At 48.1% G+C, this 15,645-nt stretch overlaps 1 protein-coding gene and 1 long non-coding RNA gene across 3 annotated transcripts in view; one reads left to right on the plus strand and one right to left on the minus strand.

Annotated features, from left to right (window-relative positions):
• The window catches only part of LOC139759166 (uncharacterized), a 287,348-nt gene that overhangs the window by 221,310 nt on the left and 50,393 nt on the right, over positions 1-15,645 (plus strand). The window lies entirely within an intron of this gene.
• The window catches only part of LOC139759164 (homeobox protein araucan-like), a 200,982-nt gene that overhangs the window by 153,324 nt on the left and 32,013 nt on the right, over positions 1-15,645 (minus strand). The gene's annotated exons all lie outside the window — the stretch shown is intronic.

Raw genomic sequence — 15,645 nt, forward strand, 5'->3', positions numbered from 1 at the left:
GCTTGGGTCAGAGATGTGTTCACTACTTCACATCACAGACCCAGCCAGGTACCTTCTTGGGGCTTGGTGCACACAGGCAGAGTAGGGAATCTTGTTGAAGGTAACTCCACCGTCCGGGGATCATCAACCCCTGGGTACTGCAACTTCCCAAGCGGTACTAGTACGCTCACCACAGTGCCCCGGGAACGTTATTTTCGTTGCGCCCGTGAACGTTATTTTCGTTATCTTAGTGGTAGAAATGACGGCCCCTTACTCATTAACATCGAAGTGAAAAGTTAGCAGTGGAAAATCTCTCCCTTTAAGAAAAAAACAGGCAGAGGTTCGGTGCTATTAAGAGTGACACTGGGGAGGTAAATAGTTCCAAAGCTTAGCGGTGTAGGAGGAGAAACGGACGTCGCAACGGAGGCCCCCAACTGCCCTTCGTCCATTGAAGACCCCCGTACCTATTCCTTCCTTGGGTCTCCGTCCGTACCTTTTAACCCTGTTATGAGCAAAGAGACCTTCCATCCACGGCGCACCCGTCCGTGGATGAGGCCGTTCATCTAGCCACCGTTGATCCCGCATCGTAGACCTCTCATCCACGGCGCACCCGTCCGTGGATGAGGCCGTTCATCTAGCCACCGTTGATTCCGCATCGTCGTTAGCATCAGTCAGGTGGATGATGGATCAGGGGCGCGGCCGTAGGCATCCCCCCTGCACGGCGGTATTCCCACGCTTCCTCATGTGGCACTTTTGCTGGTGGTGGTGGGGAATGGGCCTTGTTATCTGTTAATGAGAGGGGAGACTGCTGCCCTAACGCCCCCCGGCACCCGAGGGGAGATCCACAGGTTAACAGGGGAACGCAGCCATTTTTGTGGAGTGGGGGAGAGGAGAGCATTTTGATACTGGTGTCCAATGAGAGAGAGGGGAGGGCTCTGGCGGTGCGGAGGGCTCACGTTGAGGGAGGTGGGAGAGAGAGAGAGAGAGAGAGAGAGAGAGAGAGAGAGAGAGAGAGAGAGAGAGAGAGAGAGAGAGAGTGGGGGGGGGGAGAGAAGTGGCAAGCGGGACCGAGGGAAGAAGGAAGCGTTAGATGGAAGTGAATGAAGAATAAAGATATAGTCCGGGAGGAAAAGAAGGAAGAGATAGATGGGAGTAACAGTGAAAGAAAAAAATAGATGGGAGTAACAGTGAAAGAAAAGAGTGAAGAGAAAAAAAAAAAAAAACGAGAAGTGAAGGACAAAATGAAGTGGTGAGTGGCAGTGAAGGGAGCAAGAGGGAAAGAATCCCTGTGAGGGAAATATTCGAGTGGAAGATACATTAAGTAGGATGAACCAGCAGCAGCAGGTGGAGGTGCCGGTGGTGTGTGGGGAGGAACACAATGCCAAACACGTCCGCTAAACAGCTGCCAGTAACACAGATGGTAATACCACCTTTAATCATTTGCCTTAACATAATAGAGACAGATGACTTAAAATAAATCCCTCGGTTCGGTAAAACGTTGGGCTAATGAGGGATGATAATTTCCTCCCGAGTCGGGAGAGGAGAAGGAAAAAAAAAATAACAACACACCAACAAATATTAGTTACCTGACAATATAGAGAAAAACATTGGCGGAATTTCCACGGAGATAAGAATAGATTATCATACATTAGCTGCTATTGTCACTTAATTAGTGATATCAATTAACCAGGAACCGGATCAACCCAAAGGCTTAATTTAGAATTCCATGAACTGAGGAAAAATGTTTTGCTTGTACTAAATAACGTCACATATATTATCGACGCGATAGTACAGCTCCTTAGTATTCTTAAATTCAGTCAACCGCCACTAATGTATCCGGTTAAGAGATGGAGGAGCTTCCCAGACCAGCCATCTGTCCGGACCGGAATGCTAGAGGCAGCGTACTTATCCGGACCAAACATCTGTCCGGAGTGCTAGAGGCAGAGTTATCCGGACCAGCCACCAGAACGGAGTGCTAGAGGCAAAATAACCGGACTAACACTAGTTCGGAGTGCTAGAGGCAACTTATCCGGACCAGCCACCAGTCCAGAGTGCTAGAGGCAACTTATCCGGACCAGCCACCAGTCCAGACTTCTAGAGACAATTCATCCGGACCAGCTACCATGCCTGGACGGGAACGCTGGAGGCAACTTTACCCAGACCGGCCACCAGTCCGGTCCGGAGCGCTAGAGGTAATTTACGGGAGTCGGCGCACGCACACAAGTTACATGGCCCACATCGGGAATTCGAACCCCCAGGGGTCACAACACCGGCGGAAGGTCCACCCCAGATAGCCTCTTAACACTGGAGCCTGGGAGAGGGAGGGGGAGGAGGGTGGGAAGGCTGTACGATGGGGGAGTTAAGTGTCGCTGAAGAATAGTGTAATGTTCAGGGGAAGGGATGTTAAGGGTTTGGTAAAGGCTTTAAGGGAAGATGGGGAGCCCCTTAAGGACTAGACGATAAGGAGCAATGAAAGCATTGGTGGCATTAAGGGTGTGCGAAGTAGGCTAGGGAGAAAGACTATTGAAGACTGAGGGCGACAGTGTGTTTAAGGCTTCCTTAATAAAAGGGGTTTATCCAGAGGCAAAGAGGAATTAAGGTCAGTGACTCGGGCAATTAACTCTAGGGTGTTCAGGGTCTAGAGAAGGGAAGCATTAAGGTTCTGGGGGGTGAAGACGCGTAGGGCCTGGGGAGTGGAGCGTTGAATACTTCAGGGACGGCGGTATAAGGGCTGGAGAGACAGAGCGAAGAGTCAAAGGCTTCAGGAAGGGAATAATCAGGGTCAGGGACGCGAGGTGATAAGAACCAGGGAGTGGGGTCATTAGGGGACATACGGAAGGTCGTTTTAGGGCCGAGATGAGACATTAAGGACCAGCGTGGAAGAGGGAATAAAAATTAAAAGATTTTTTTTTTGGGGGGATGGGAGGTTGCTAGGATAAGATTCTGGGGGAACAGAAGAAGATAAAGACATTTTAGGGACGTTATGAAGCTGAGCTGAGCAGTTTAAGAGATGGTGATGCCATCAGCCACCATCCACAGGTGTTGGGGGCTCGAGAAGAGGCTGTACAGCCTCCGTGTGGGATAGATGACAGACACCGAGGAAGGGTGGTGCCGACAGGGTGGTAGGTCCTCTTAACTTTGGGTTGTGTGAGCACTGAAACAGAATTTCTAAGATGTTCAGGCATAGCAGGAGGCAATGATTCAGTAGGGAAGTGCTGATACATTAGCACTGAAAAACTGGGTGTGGAACATTGTTGGAGAAAGCTGCTCAGTAGGGAGGTGCTAAAACGTGGTAGGGGTTAGTGCGACATCTTTAGGAAGGTGCTGAAGCATTGAGGGAGGTAATGAGACAACTGTGAAAGATATAGAACATAGCATTGGGTACTAAAATACCGTAGGAGGACAGAGAATCATGGTAAGAGGTAGCGAAACCATCTAGGAGGTGTGGATATATTGTAGGACAGCAGATGAAGGTTTCAACAAGTACTGAGAAATGGTAAGATGAGATTCTGGTACTGTTGGGGAAGACGAAGAGTTATTAAACTTAATATATCAGTTAAAAATATACGCTCACACTCCTTAAGAGTAGAGTGAGGGGGGAATGAGGAGGTGGGAGGACATGGTAAGGGCTGGTGAGAGGACGGAAGGAGGGAGTGAGAGTGGGCCAGATGAGAACCTAACCCTCGGGACCAAGACAGAGGGAGACAGCCAAGCTACTCGGGCGATGCAGGGAAAGACAGGCTGCTGGTGGGGATTTTTACCCCGATTTCCCCTCCCCCTTCCTCCTCCGATTTTTGATAGTGGACGGTGAGGAGCTAGAAGCAGCAGCAGCAGCAGCAGCAGCTGAGAATGTTAATGCTACACGTGGTGGCGGGAGGGAGGAACAGGTCGATATAGACCCAGCACCACAGGTTCTACGATGCGTCAATTACGTACGGACAAGGTCCAGGTCTTAATCAAGGTACCGGTAGTTGTCCATAGGTTATGCAGGATCTTGAGTGCGCGATTCTACGTGTGGGGTCGGATGCAGCCGGTGTCGTCTGCTGGAGGGCAAGTAATGACTCCTACAGTTGAAAAAAAAAGAAAGAAATAGATCAAATTCAAGATGCTGAGTTTAAGTACCAATATCATTACCCCTGCTGCAGGTGTTGCTGGGAATTTTACATTCCTTCTGGTGAAGTATTTGATGTGTTCACTCGGTCACAACAGATAGGTCTTATTCTACCATTACAATGCTACATAACTGAAGTACCACGACTCCTGTCAGTTCTCAAGCTGCATGCGCACGTACCGCGTGTTTCCAAGACGGTATATAATAAGAAGTGACCAAAACTTACATATGTGTGTGAAGGTTGATGAGGCGAAGTCATCGAGAATTCCCATTAGATTAGCGAGGCGACGATGCCAGCTTTATGATACACGGTGTGACCCTACCTTGAAGGTGGAGTTAGGCTGAGGCGCGCGCGAGAGAGAGAGAGAGAGAGAGCCGTTCCTTCTCACCCCACTACCACCCTCAGTGTTAACGAGTTTAACGCACCTGAAACGCAACCCCCCCCCCCCCCCCCAACTCTTGCGGCGAACGTCAGAATCAATCAGAAACATACCTCAGGACCGCATTGTGCATTAACAACCACAAGTTGACATGTGTCACGCATAAGAAAACATCATCCCGGTCATATATATCCCAGCACGTAGATCCCGTTTGTTAAGTCCACCGCAAGTGTGTGTGTGTGTGTGTGTGTGTGTGTGTGTGTGTGTGTGTGTGTGTGTGTGGTGGGGGTAGGGGGGGTGGTATGGAGAGAGGGAGGTTTGTTGGCCTCTGTTTCTCTAGCCAGGCGGACTCCTCGGGAGGGGAATAGACCTGCGGGTTAAAGTGGAGACCTGTGTTAGGGGCGACGCCGGAGGAGACGTGGTCGAGGGAGGGAGGGGGAGGAGGACGCTGGCCGAGTAGTGGTGGCGAGACATGTCTCCCTCTTGGGATCTCTCCTGTCTCTTCACATCACCACGGAGAACACACGCTGTCTCTCTCTACCTGTGTATGTTGTAGAAGTACGTAATGTGCGTATCCTACTGAAGTACATTTATTTTTACCGATGTACACTACAGAAGTGTGGGTGTGTGTGTGTGTATCCAGAAGTACATTGGCTATGTACGTGTCTGTGCTACAGAAGAAAAATGTGAATATACCTCTGTATATATAATTCTGAAGCAATATATATATATATATATATATATATATATATATATATATATATATATATATATATTCTGCCGAAGGATACTGTGCCTATGTACGTTTGAATACATTCACTTGAAATAATAGACTATGTAAATAGCATATGATCTTAATGTGTTTAAAAAGCAAGAGCGGCCTGCACGCCGTATAAACAAATAAATATTCAAGCTGTCAGCTGGGAGTGTTTTTTTTCATGAGGGGGAAGACTTATGTGTCATGAATCACCTCTGTATATCTAGTGTGGTGTTTTGTTTTTATTCATAGTTCTAGTTTTTTTAAAAAACATTTATTGTCAAGATCTGTGTAGACAAGGCATTTCAGTGAGAGTATGAGTGAAGGGTATGGGGCTAGGGGTAGGTGGAGGCAGAGGTAGAGCGGAGAATGGGTACAGGACATGGACATAGGAGGGTGACAGGTGGGCGCAAGCGGGGTCCAAGGACCCGAAAGGGTCCCTCACCTCCCGTCAGGAGGGGAGGCAGGTCTAGGAGACGTCAAATACATGATGTATAGCTACAGGATAGTGAGGGACGTTGACAGCAACATACGTAAGAATGTCTGTGTAATACAAAATCTTGAGATAAGTCATGCATGTACAGAATATCTCGTTAACGTTTGAATTACAGTGTGCACACAAACAAATTATATATACACTGAGGTGTACATTTGGAACAGCAAACAGTGTATCATACAGTCGATAACTTGTTAACATTGATAGCAGTATGAAACTTCAAGTGGTACATTATATTACGGACACAGTTACGAGAATATATTGGCACTAGACATGTTTTAAACATTCACAGTAATACAAAGAGGTTCAAGATACATTACATCATGGACATTGTTGGTTACAGATGACACAGGTGGTTACGTAGCTCAGGGCATGACGACGTTTGTGTATAAAGTGTCAGAATGTCGACAGGGATTTTACCATCACTAAAGTCATCACAAAACTGTCGAAACAGTAAGTCTTGAGGTGTGACGTCACTGGTTTTGGGACGCTCGCTGACATAGCGTCCTAGACTGTGTTCATCAGGTGTAGACCAGAGTCGCCATTTGAAATGTTCAGGATCATGTTTTGTCTTACGGCTTGCCACATGTACTTGTATCCTAGGTGTATTGTGGCAGTTACAATATCTCAATGTATGGTATGGGTCCAATAGTGCCTTGTATACCATGTCTTTGTACATCTAAACATATAAAGATTTTGAGTCATAGAACCAGAACTCAGAACTGTACTCTGAGGTGAAGCTACCTGTCATTATCGAAGCATCACCTCTAAACTCAGAGATACAGTCCTTAAGACACAACGGTAAGACTCTTGAGTGTGTGGTGGCTTGGCCTTTGATCTAACCCCCATGCGTCAGGTCAAAGGCTACGCCATCACAGTCAGTGGTCGCACCGTTGGTTGAGCTGCAGTGTTGCACCGTCGTGATCAGTGGGGAGGTTTATCACACCTCACTTTTGCACCTGATTCCTTGCGTCTAATTGCGAGTAAGCTAGGGGGGGAAACCTACACGTATGAGCTCCATACGTCACAGACTTCCTCCTGTGGCCAGTCATGGTTTAGCTAAAACTTCTGTTTGACACCTCAAAGAGCCTTAAACCCATCAAATCCCAAAAAGAAACCTTAAAACATCACTGCCCCTTTTCTTTCCCTGCCCCCACATTTAGTGTCAGTTTACCGACAACAAAACCCAGCGGTAGATGGGATGGAGCAAACGTAAACAAGACGCCACATATGTCTCTTATCCAACCATTAAATTCATCAGCCTTTCAAAATATCTTCTGAATTTACGAGAAACGTGTGAAAAAGGTCGAGGACTCCCCTCCCTCCTCCTCCTCCTCCCCCCTTCCCCACAGGTTCCCCCTGCCGGGCGTGTTTAAGTAGCGCCAGTTAAGGTGTCGTGTTACTAGACACACACACACACACACACACACACACACACACACACACACACACACACCTCAGCGGATGTGAGCTAACAAACCGTATATCTGTCGAGGGTTGTGGAGACGCTAATGCCAAGATACAGCTTGTCAAAATACTAGCAGGAGGGGATGAAATTCGTGTGAAAATATGAACTTAAGTGCATGGGTTGCGTGGGGGGTAGGGAGGGGGGGTAAATGTCTTAGAGAGAGAGAGAGAGAGAGAGAGAGAGAGAGAGAGAGAGAGAGAGAGGTGGTGCCGGGAACTAAGAGAGAGGAGGAGGAGGAGGAAGACGCGATAAAGAAAGGGGGGAAAACCTCTAATGAGCAGAGAGATTAGCGGAATTCCTACCTCCTCCGACCGGAATGCTGGGAGAGACTTGACGGTTTCCCCGGATGGGAGGAGCTGCAGGCAGGTTAACTCACTTTATATCACCACTCTACCTAAAGAAAACGTATGTTGGGTTGACCATGTCAGTTTACCCTAGACCAACTCTTTCATTGAGCATAATACCCTGACGTATACATGTTCTTCAGTGGTAAGCGAAAGGAGAACTCTTTTTTAGACGCTCTTAATTAGTGGCTGCTGTTTTACATAACAGTTGGCCATGTCCCCCGTGCTCTTGTCGACCAGCAAGACAACAAGAGCTGAAGCCGCCGCCGCCGCAGCCGCAGCCGCAGCCTCTCAGACTGAGGCCACTGCTCACTGGCCCTCCACCATAATTGATGGCAGAGTTTGACAGTCCGGCTCGGTCATTTGCCAGTGGACACCAAGACTGGTTGAAACAAGACCCGAGTACGGGATGGCGGAAGTGTGCTGAGGGTAGAGAGACTTGGAGATCTACGTAAGTGTGGGCTGACCATCTCTAGAACAGGGTAAAGCAAGATTGTGGGAGGGGAGTAGAGTGATTGCAGAGGAGGTAGATTACGAGACAATGACGGCGAATAGGAAGAAGAAGAGGGGGAGAAGGCGAATAGGGAATATAAAGCAAGTGGGAGGGAATAAAGAGAGGACAGAGGAGGTAGATTACGAGGCAGCGATGGTGAATAGGAAGTAGAGGAGGAGAAGGCGAATAGGGAATATAAAGTAGGACGAGGATATCAGTATGTGAGGAAGGAGGAGAGTAATTGTGAAGAGGAATCTCAGTGGAGGTCGCGAGGATGACACAGTTCGTACATCAGTGGACGACGGAGGGAGGGAAGAGGTGACGAATGTTCGTGAGCAACTGTATCTCATGTCACATCCGCCCCTCACTGTCTGGCTCCTGGTGTGTGTGTGTGTGTTGGGATTGGAAGAGACAATCTTGGATGCAGGAAGGATATATATATATATATATATATATATATATATATATATATATATATATATATATATACAGTGTTGAGGGGTCAACGAGGAATAGATACTCAGCGGGTGTAGCGTGGAGAGAGAGAGAGAGAGAGAGAGAGAGAGAGAGAGAGAGAGAGAGAGAGAGAGAGAGAGAGACTCCTCAGTTCATTCCAGAGATAATGGTCGTGCAGTGATGGAAGGGGTGAGAGATATGAGGCGGGAATGAGACTATATAGAATAATATCTCGTGGAATAGGAATTATGATGGGATGATGTATGAGGCTGGACACTCCTTCGGTGATGCGAAAGAAAGAGAAGGGAAAAAAAAAAAGAACGAGGCAGTCCTAGTTTTATTCTAGTTCCACTTTCGGGACATATAGTCAGACAAGGTCTAATTAAACATAAAAGATAAGAACATGAATCTTTTACAGATTATGAACGGAGTACAGCCATAATAGATCAGGATACAGTGAATAAATCAAAGACGAGGACCCGTAACAAGAAGTAATTACATGGGGTCGCAGGCAAGAATGGAGGGATTAATCACGTGCAGACGGAGGAATATCATTACGCACTTCATCGTACGCTGGTTATGAACTGGGACCAGCGAGATCACAATGTCCTACAGACGCGGTGGAACAATTAGCCAGTATCACAATGTCCTACAGAGGCAGTGGAATCTTTAACCAGCATCAGAATGTCCTACAAAGGCACTGGAATCCTTAACCAGCATCAGAATATCTTACAGAGGTAGTGGAATCTTAGGCCAGCACCAGAGTGTCCTACAGAGGCAGTGGAATCTTTGACCAGCATCAGAATGTTCTGAAGAAACAGTGAAACAAGCAGGCAACTTCAGAATGCCCTACAGAGGCAGTGAGGCTCTGGGTCAACATGAACCAGTAGAGAGAGAGAGAGAGAGAGAGAGAGAGAGAGAGAGAGAGAGAGAGAGAGAGAGAGAGAGACAGACAGACAGACAGACATATAGACAATAAGCAGCGTCACAGAATTCTAAATTGTACAGCATTTGGCCGTCTCCCAATGTTTTCATCTCTGATGGCTCTGAACCTACTCAGTCAAACCTGCCTCGTCCCTTGAGCTTTTGACTCTACACTTAAAAACAATGTATCAATATATATATATATATATATATATATATATATATATATATATATATATATATATATATATATATATATATATATACACACACACACATATGTGTGTGTGTGTGTGTTTTCAGTAGCGGGTCGCGTCGGGCAGCAGGTGACAGCCAGGAGGAAGGATGTTATTAGGGATCACTTAAGTTGGGGGAGATAAGGAGCTGTTAAGTGCGGGTGCTGGCGTTGATATGTTATTTATCTGGCATCCAGGGCCCGCGGGTACCTTCCTCGCTCCTTCATTATGGAGCCCCGCCCGCTCGCCTACCATGCTGCCGAGCTAAGCCAGCCAACCATACTGCCTGCACACACTTCCTCTCAGTCTCGTACTCTCGCTTGTCTCTTATTGCTGGTCTTCCTCCTCCTTAAGAATCTCTCTCTCTCTCTCTCTCTCTCTCTCTCTCTCTCTCTCTCTCTCTCTCTCTCTCTCTCTCTCTCTCTCTCTCTCTCTCTCTCTCTCTCTCCTTCCTCTTTGACAGCGTCTCTGTAGCTCTCACAGTCTCCCATGTCTTTGTAATAATATCTCTCTTACCTCCTCCTAGTCTCCAGCATTCCTATCCTTTCTCATAAGCCTTTCCCTTGCCCTTGTCACATTCTCTCCCTCGCCTTGACCTCCATTCTACCTCTCTGTGCTTTCTCTCCACCGCTCTCCACCCACACCTACTTTGGCCATCCACCCTCCACCTCCATCCACAACTACTTTGCCCCACCCTCCAACTCCATAACCACAGCTACTTTGCCTCCTCGTACCACCCTTCCTCCGTACTTTGCCTCTCCTCTCCACCCTTCCCTGCAGCCTCCACGGCTCCTTCAGCCTCTCCCTGATGTTGGTGAATGGTGGTTGGGGAGAGGAGGAGGAGGGGGTCATAGAGCTGCCAGGAGAGGTGTTGTCTTACGCTGCAGGAAGTGGGGAGCGGCGTGGTCTTACCTAATGCTCCCTGGCAAATGATCCTGTGTCTTACGCCCCATAGCCACACCTTCCCTTGGGACTTACACTGCCTGTGGCGCCTCAGATGTAAGGCTGTGCTGTCCCTGAGGACTAATATGTTGGTATTCTACCTCTTGCGCCTCAAATGTCAGGCTATGCTGTCTCTAGGGACTGATATGTTGGTATACTGCCTCTGGCGTCTCATTAGTAAGGCTGTACCATATGTGGGGACTGACAGGTCGGTATATTGCCCGTAGTACCTTATATTTCAGGCTATACTGTCTCTGGGGACTGATATGTGAGGGTTATACTGCCCGTGGCGACTTGTGTTTCAGTTTATACAATCTCTGGAGATTGATAGGTCGTTATACTAGCTCGAGCGCCTCATATGTCAGCTTATACTCTCTCTGGGGATTTGTCGGTATACTGCCTCTGGGGATTGATTTGTCGGTATACTGTCTCTGGCACCTCATATGTCGGGCTATCCTGTCTGTGATGCTGAAAATGTTCGGGTATAGAATACTCCTGTGGTTATAGCTTGTTGGGTTGGGACATAATACTTGTGTGGATTTCTGCGTCGAAATACATATCTATAGAGCATATTATGTTGAGGTATGCAAGCTCTGGAGCCTGCTGAATTGGGGGTATATTGGCAGTGGGATATACTCTCTTCGGATATAATGCCTACGACACTTAACGTAATATGGGAGTAGGTTACGAGGGAGGAGTACGTCAGTCGGTGGCTATCCTGAGGGAACACCGGCATTTAGGCTTAGTGTTATACTGCCAGAGGAACGCTCTGCAACAGGACTTACTCCCTGAGGAGCGCCTTGCATCAGCAATACTGCCTAGGGAGCGCTCTGCATCAGAGGATCCCTCATGGGGAGCTCCCCACATCTGTCTGGGTAGTGCTCTGCGTTAAGTTATACTGCTTAGGGAGCGCTCTAAGGTATAACACCCTTAGGGGCATAGTGGTGGGGAGTATAGAGCGTGAGGAAGACACTGTCCTGGGAGGAAGCCTGGTCACGGTGAGTGGGGTCGTCTCCTGCCTGGAGGAGGAAAGTATCCTCGCAGGGTTGGTCGTCCGCAGAAGAGACCACCGACGCCACTATGAAGCAGCGGCTATCCCCAAGCCCCTCCTGCCAGTGCTGTCCTTGCACCTCACCTCACCTCCCTCCCTCTCCTGTGCCTTCGCCAGCAGAGCGACTCCCGTGGTAGCAGCATAATTACCAGTGTATATGTGCCCCCTGGGGCGGCTGAGGGGTTAATAATGATGGGGCGGCCGCGGGTATAGGTCCGGAGCGCGTCTCTGGAGGCCGCCTCTTGAGTTATACACACGAAGATCTACCCAGAAATTATGTCCATTCGTCGAGATCGGCCGAGAGGGACCTGTTGTAGTCTTGCCAGGAAGGAAATTAAACCAAGAGATCGTACACGGTGTTTCATAGCCTCCCGTGCAACAACCAGTGTTACAGGTCAGGAGGAGAGATATTCGTATTCTACATTACTCCGTAAAAAGTATCATAATCACGCTCTAATAGATCGTGTGCTCTCAGGCCGGCCAGCGAACCAACTCAGTTTTATAAGAAACCATAATTGCCGATTCCTGATTATTGTATATATAGTTCTGGGCCCCAATGTGATCATGAGGGTGTGTGAGCTCTGGGGTCTGACAAGCCCCGGAGAAGCAGGGGCTGCGGTCTCCCCGCCGTATGTTCTTAAGGAGAAATTCACGATTAGTGAGATAAGTGTGTGGTGCTGGCCAGGTGGACGGACGAGCGAATCCACCAGCTCCGTGGGTCCAGAGGTCTTTTACTGTATAGTGGCTGGGGTCCCCCTCTCCCCCTGTGTTGTGGTTAAAGTGCTCACGTGTCAATCTCTCTCTCTCTCTCTCTCTCTCTCTCTCTCTCTCTCTCTCTCTCTCTCTCTCTCTCTCTCTCTCTCTCTCTCTCCACCAAGGGGAGCAGCGACCAGAGGACCGGCTCTCCATTCCCAGATAGGGAAGAACCAAATCCAAACGCGTCGTACAGAAGAGCTTCCAGACGCCTTACATACCACCGCGGGTGTTGTAAGGTGGCAGAGCAGCATCCTCGCCACCACCATCCAGTAAGGCTTCTGCCGGTTAAGCTGGAGATTTTCGAGGAAAAAAAACAACAACAAAAAAAAAAACGCTGCGTTCTAGCCCCGCCGTACAGCGCACTCTCGTTGTACAGCGGGTACACTCCCTCTCTCTCTCTCCTCATCCCTGGCCCAGAAACATACTCACCTTCTGTTTAAACAGGGATTTGTGAAAGTAGCCTTCTATATCTTTAAGGTTTCCCGGACGACCCACGTGTAGAACCCCCCCCCCCCCTAACACTAAGAACTGTTGCAGCCAGATGCCGTCTGTGGGACTGAACTGTCAATTGATTCGTTTCCGACAATGCCTCCATTCACTGGTGATACGAAACTACCAATTTAACCTCTTTAGCTGTAGTGTAAATTACCATAATTATCCTCTCTCTTTTCTTGCACTTTACGTGAAACGCGATAAAGACAGTAATGAGTTAAAAGTATTGTTGCGGGTGACAAGAAACGACTATTTGTTCTAAAGATAACATGGTAAATGTTCACTTCCTTCCGTTCAGCCAAGTACGTGGCCTGGTGGTATAATTGATGCTGCTGTCTGGTGTCTTCATGGTGGTGATTGCCATAGCGATGATGGTGTGTGGTGTGATGATGGTATGGTAGCGATGTTGTCTGGTGTGCTGATGGATGTGTGGTGACTGGAATAGTGGTGGTGATGGCGATTAACTGATGTAGTGGTACGTGTTATAGCGTGTGGTGATGGTGGTAACTGGCATGGTGAGGAGTTACCTGTAGTGGTGATGGTGTCACCTGGCTCTGTGAGGGTCTCTGACGCTAGAAGACCTCAAGAGTAAACCTTTACAAGAGTGGGAGGAGGAGGGAGGGAGGAGACATGTAAGACGGACCTTCTCCTCGTAAACAAGGTACGAAAATTCAAGTTTGTGGCTTACCGTTCTTACTGTCGCGCAGGGACTGGGTTCGTGGGGGCTTCCCCTTACATACTGTGCCCCTGTTGACGGAGGCCCCTGGATTCCTCTTTCATACTCTAGCACTGGTGATAATGATAAGACCTTGGCTTCCTCTGACATACCCCAGGAGTCGTGTCAGCCTCTGCTGACCAACTCGGCCAACCGAATCTCCACATTGAGCAGGTTATGTCTAAAAGATTTATTCTCAAGTGTGGCAGCCAGTCATTAGTGTACCCTAGTTTGCATGGGGTTGGTAGACTGATTGGTTGCTCAGCTAGGGCAAACATGCCCACTCCATATTACCCACTTAAAGAGACCAGAGTCTGTAGCTCTCTTAAACCTTCAAATGTGAGACTCAAGCTTATGGCGTAGTAGCAAAGTGTTCATTGTGACTCCGTGCCATGTTGCATTGTCCTACAGCCTTTGAAATGCCTTTAGTTTGTTCTTTCTTAGGCTATAGAAGGATATCCAGTTCTGGCTAGGTTGCTTGGGAATGACCCTCCAAACTTGGAGTCACTGGGTGTCAAAGGATGTTTTCACTGCCCGGCAAGAAATCACAGACGTGGTGGATTTACCAGAGGGAACCTGTGTGATCCTATCCCTTCCATATGGAATATATATAGAGAGAGCACTGCAGACAGCCTAGACATGTGCTAACGGGTCCGCTGTTGTCTGTCTTTCCAACGTACCTTTGGAAAACGTAACAGCGAAAGATGAACCTCACCCCACCCTGCAAATGAGCCTGATGAGTGTTCTAAGCTCTACAGAGATTTGGTCCCTCATGGTGTAACAAGACTGCAAGACCGTTAACACTGCTTCACCTGTCTTACACACACACACACACACACACACACACACACACACACACACACACACACACACACACACACACGGGCTCGCGAATACACAGGTAAGAGTAATATGATATACTACCATCAAGTCAAACGTCCCAAGAGAGCTTCCTGTAAATTCAGAGGCATCAGATACAGCACGTACCCATCACACGACACGACTGCACCCGGTGATGTAAGCGTCATGTATGAGCTGGGAGCAACATTTGGCACACACACACACACACACACACACACACACACACACACACACACACACACACACACACACACACACACACACACTATCATTCTGTGGGTCAGATATAATTTCAAAGGAAACAGCCTCTTCATTTTGTGGCTAGAGCAGAAAAGGCAAAGTCCTCAGCTGAAGGGATGTGCGTCTTCATCAGTACTGGCCACCACGAGGCTCCTGCTAACCCCCACCTCCGTCCCTCTTCCGTAATACAGCGGCTGGTACCAGCACAAGAGCGGAGGGGGTGTGTGGTGATACCCGCACGTGTGCACGTTCTCTGAGCGGGGAAGAAAAGTCGGGTTCGAGGTATCTGAAGGCAACCTAAACAGTCGTTTTGTCTTAATTTTCTGTCGACGGTTATCCATTTCCCGATCTAATTATCAACTGTGGCAGAGTTGATTATCCTCGCCAGATCAATGGTCGTCCATCCATCAAATCAAGGTTATTCATATGCCTTCATAGTTGCATTTCATCCCTTACCAACAGTCATGAACTCGTCTGTTTTCCGTATCTTCCACACTCAGTCTACCCTGTTTTCCCAAGACCTATTTCTTTGATGTCCCCAGTGATCAGTCCACCAGCTTGTGATGTGGTTACCCATGTAGCCTACGTGTGGCTTTCCCATCACCTTTTTCTTTGATGTAATCAGTGATCATTTCACCAGTTTGTGATGTGGTCACCCATGTAGCCTACGGCCACTATAACCGTGTCACAAAGGAAGAATTCCACTGACCCTGTGATTGTTTTACCTAAGCTACGTGTGACAAATTAAACTGCCTGCCACCCTCGTTCCTGTCATGTTTGCGGTGACGTGTGCGTACCTGAGGTCACTCTCCTTGGTCTTGTCGCCAGAATAAGAAAGAAAATAAGAAAGAAAAAAAAAACAAGTTAGGCTACAATATAATGCCACGACATCGTCTTACATTGTCTTGTGATATTGGTGTTGTCATCTCCTCCTTCCCAGATGA

This window comes from Panulirus ornatus, chromosome 32 (assembly GCF_036320965.1).
Source record: "Panulirus ornatus isolate Po-2019 chromosome 32, ASM3632096v1, whole genome shotgun sequence".
Taxonomy (NCBI): Eukaryota; Metazoa; Arthropoda; class Malacostraca; order Decapoda; family Palinuridae; genus Panulirus; species Panulirus ornatus.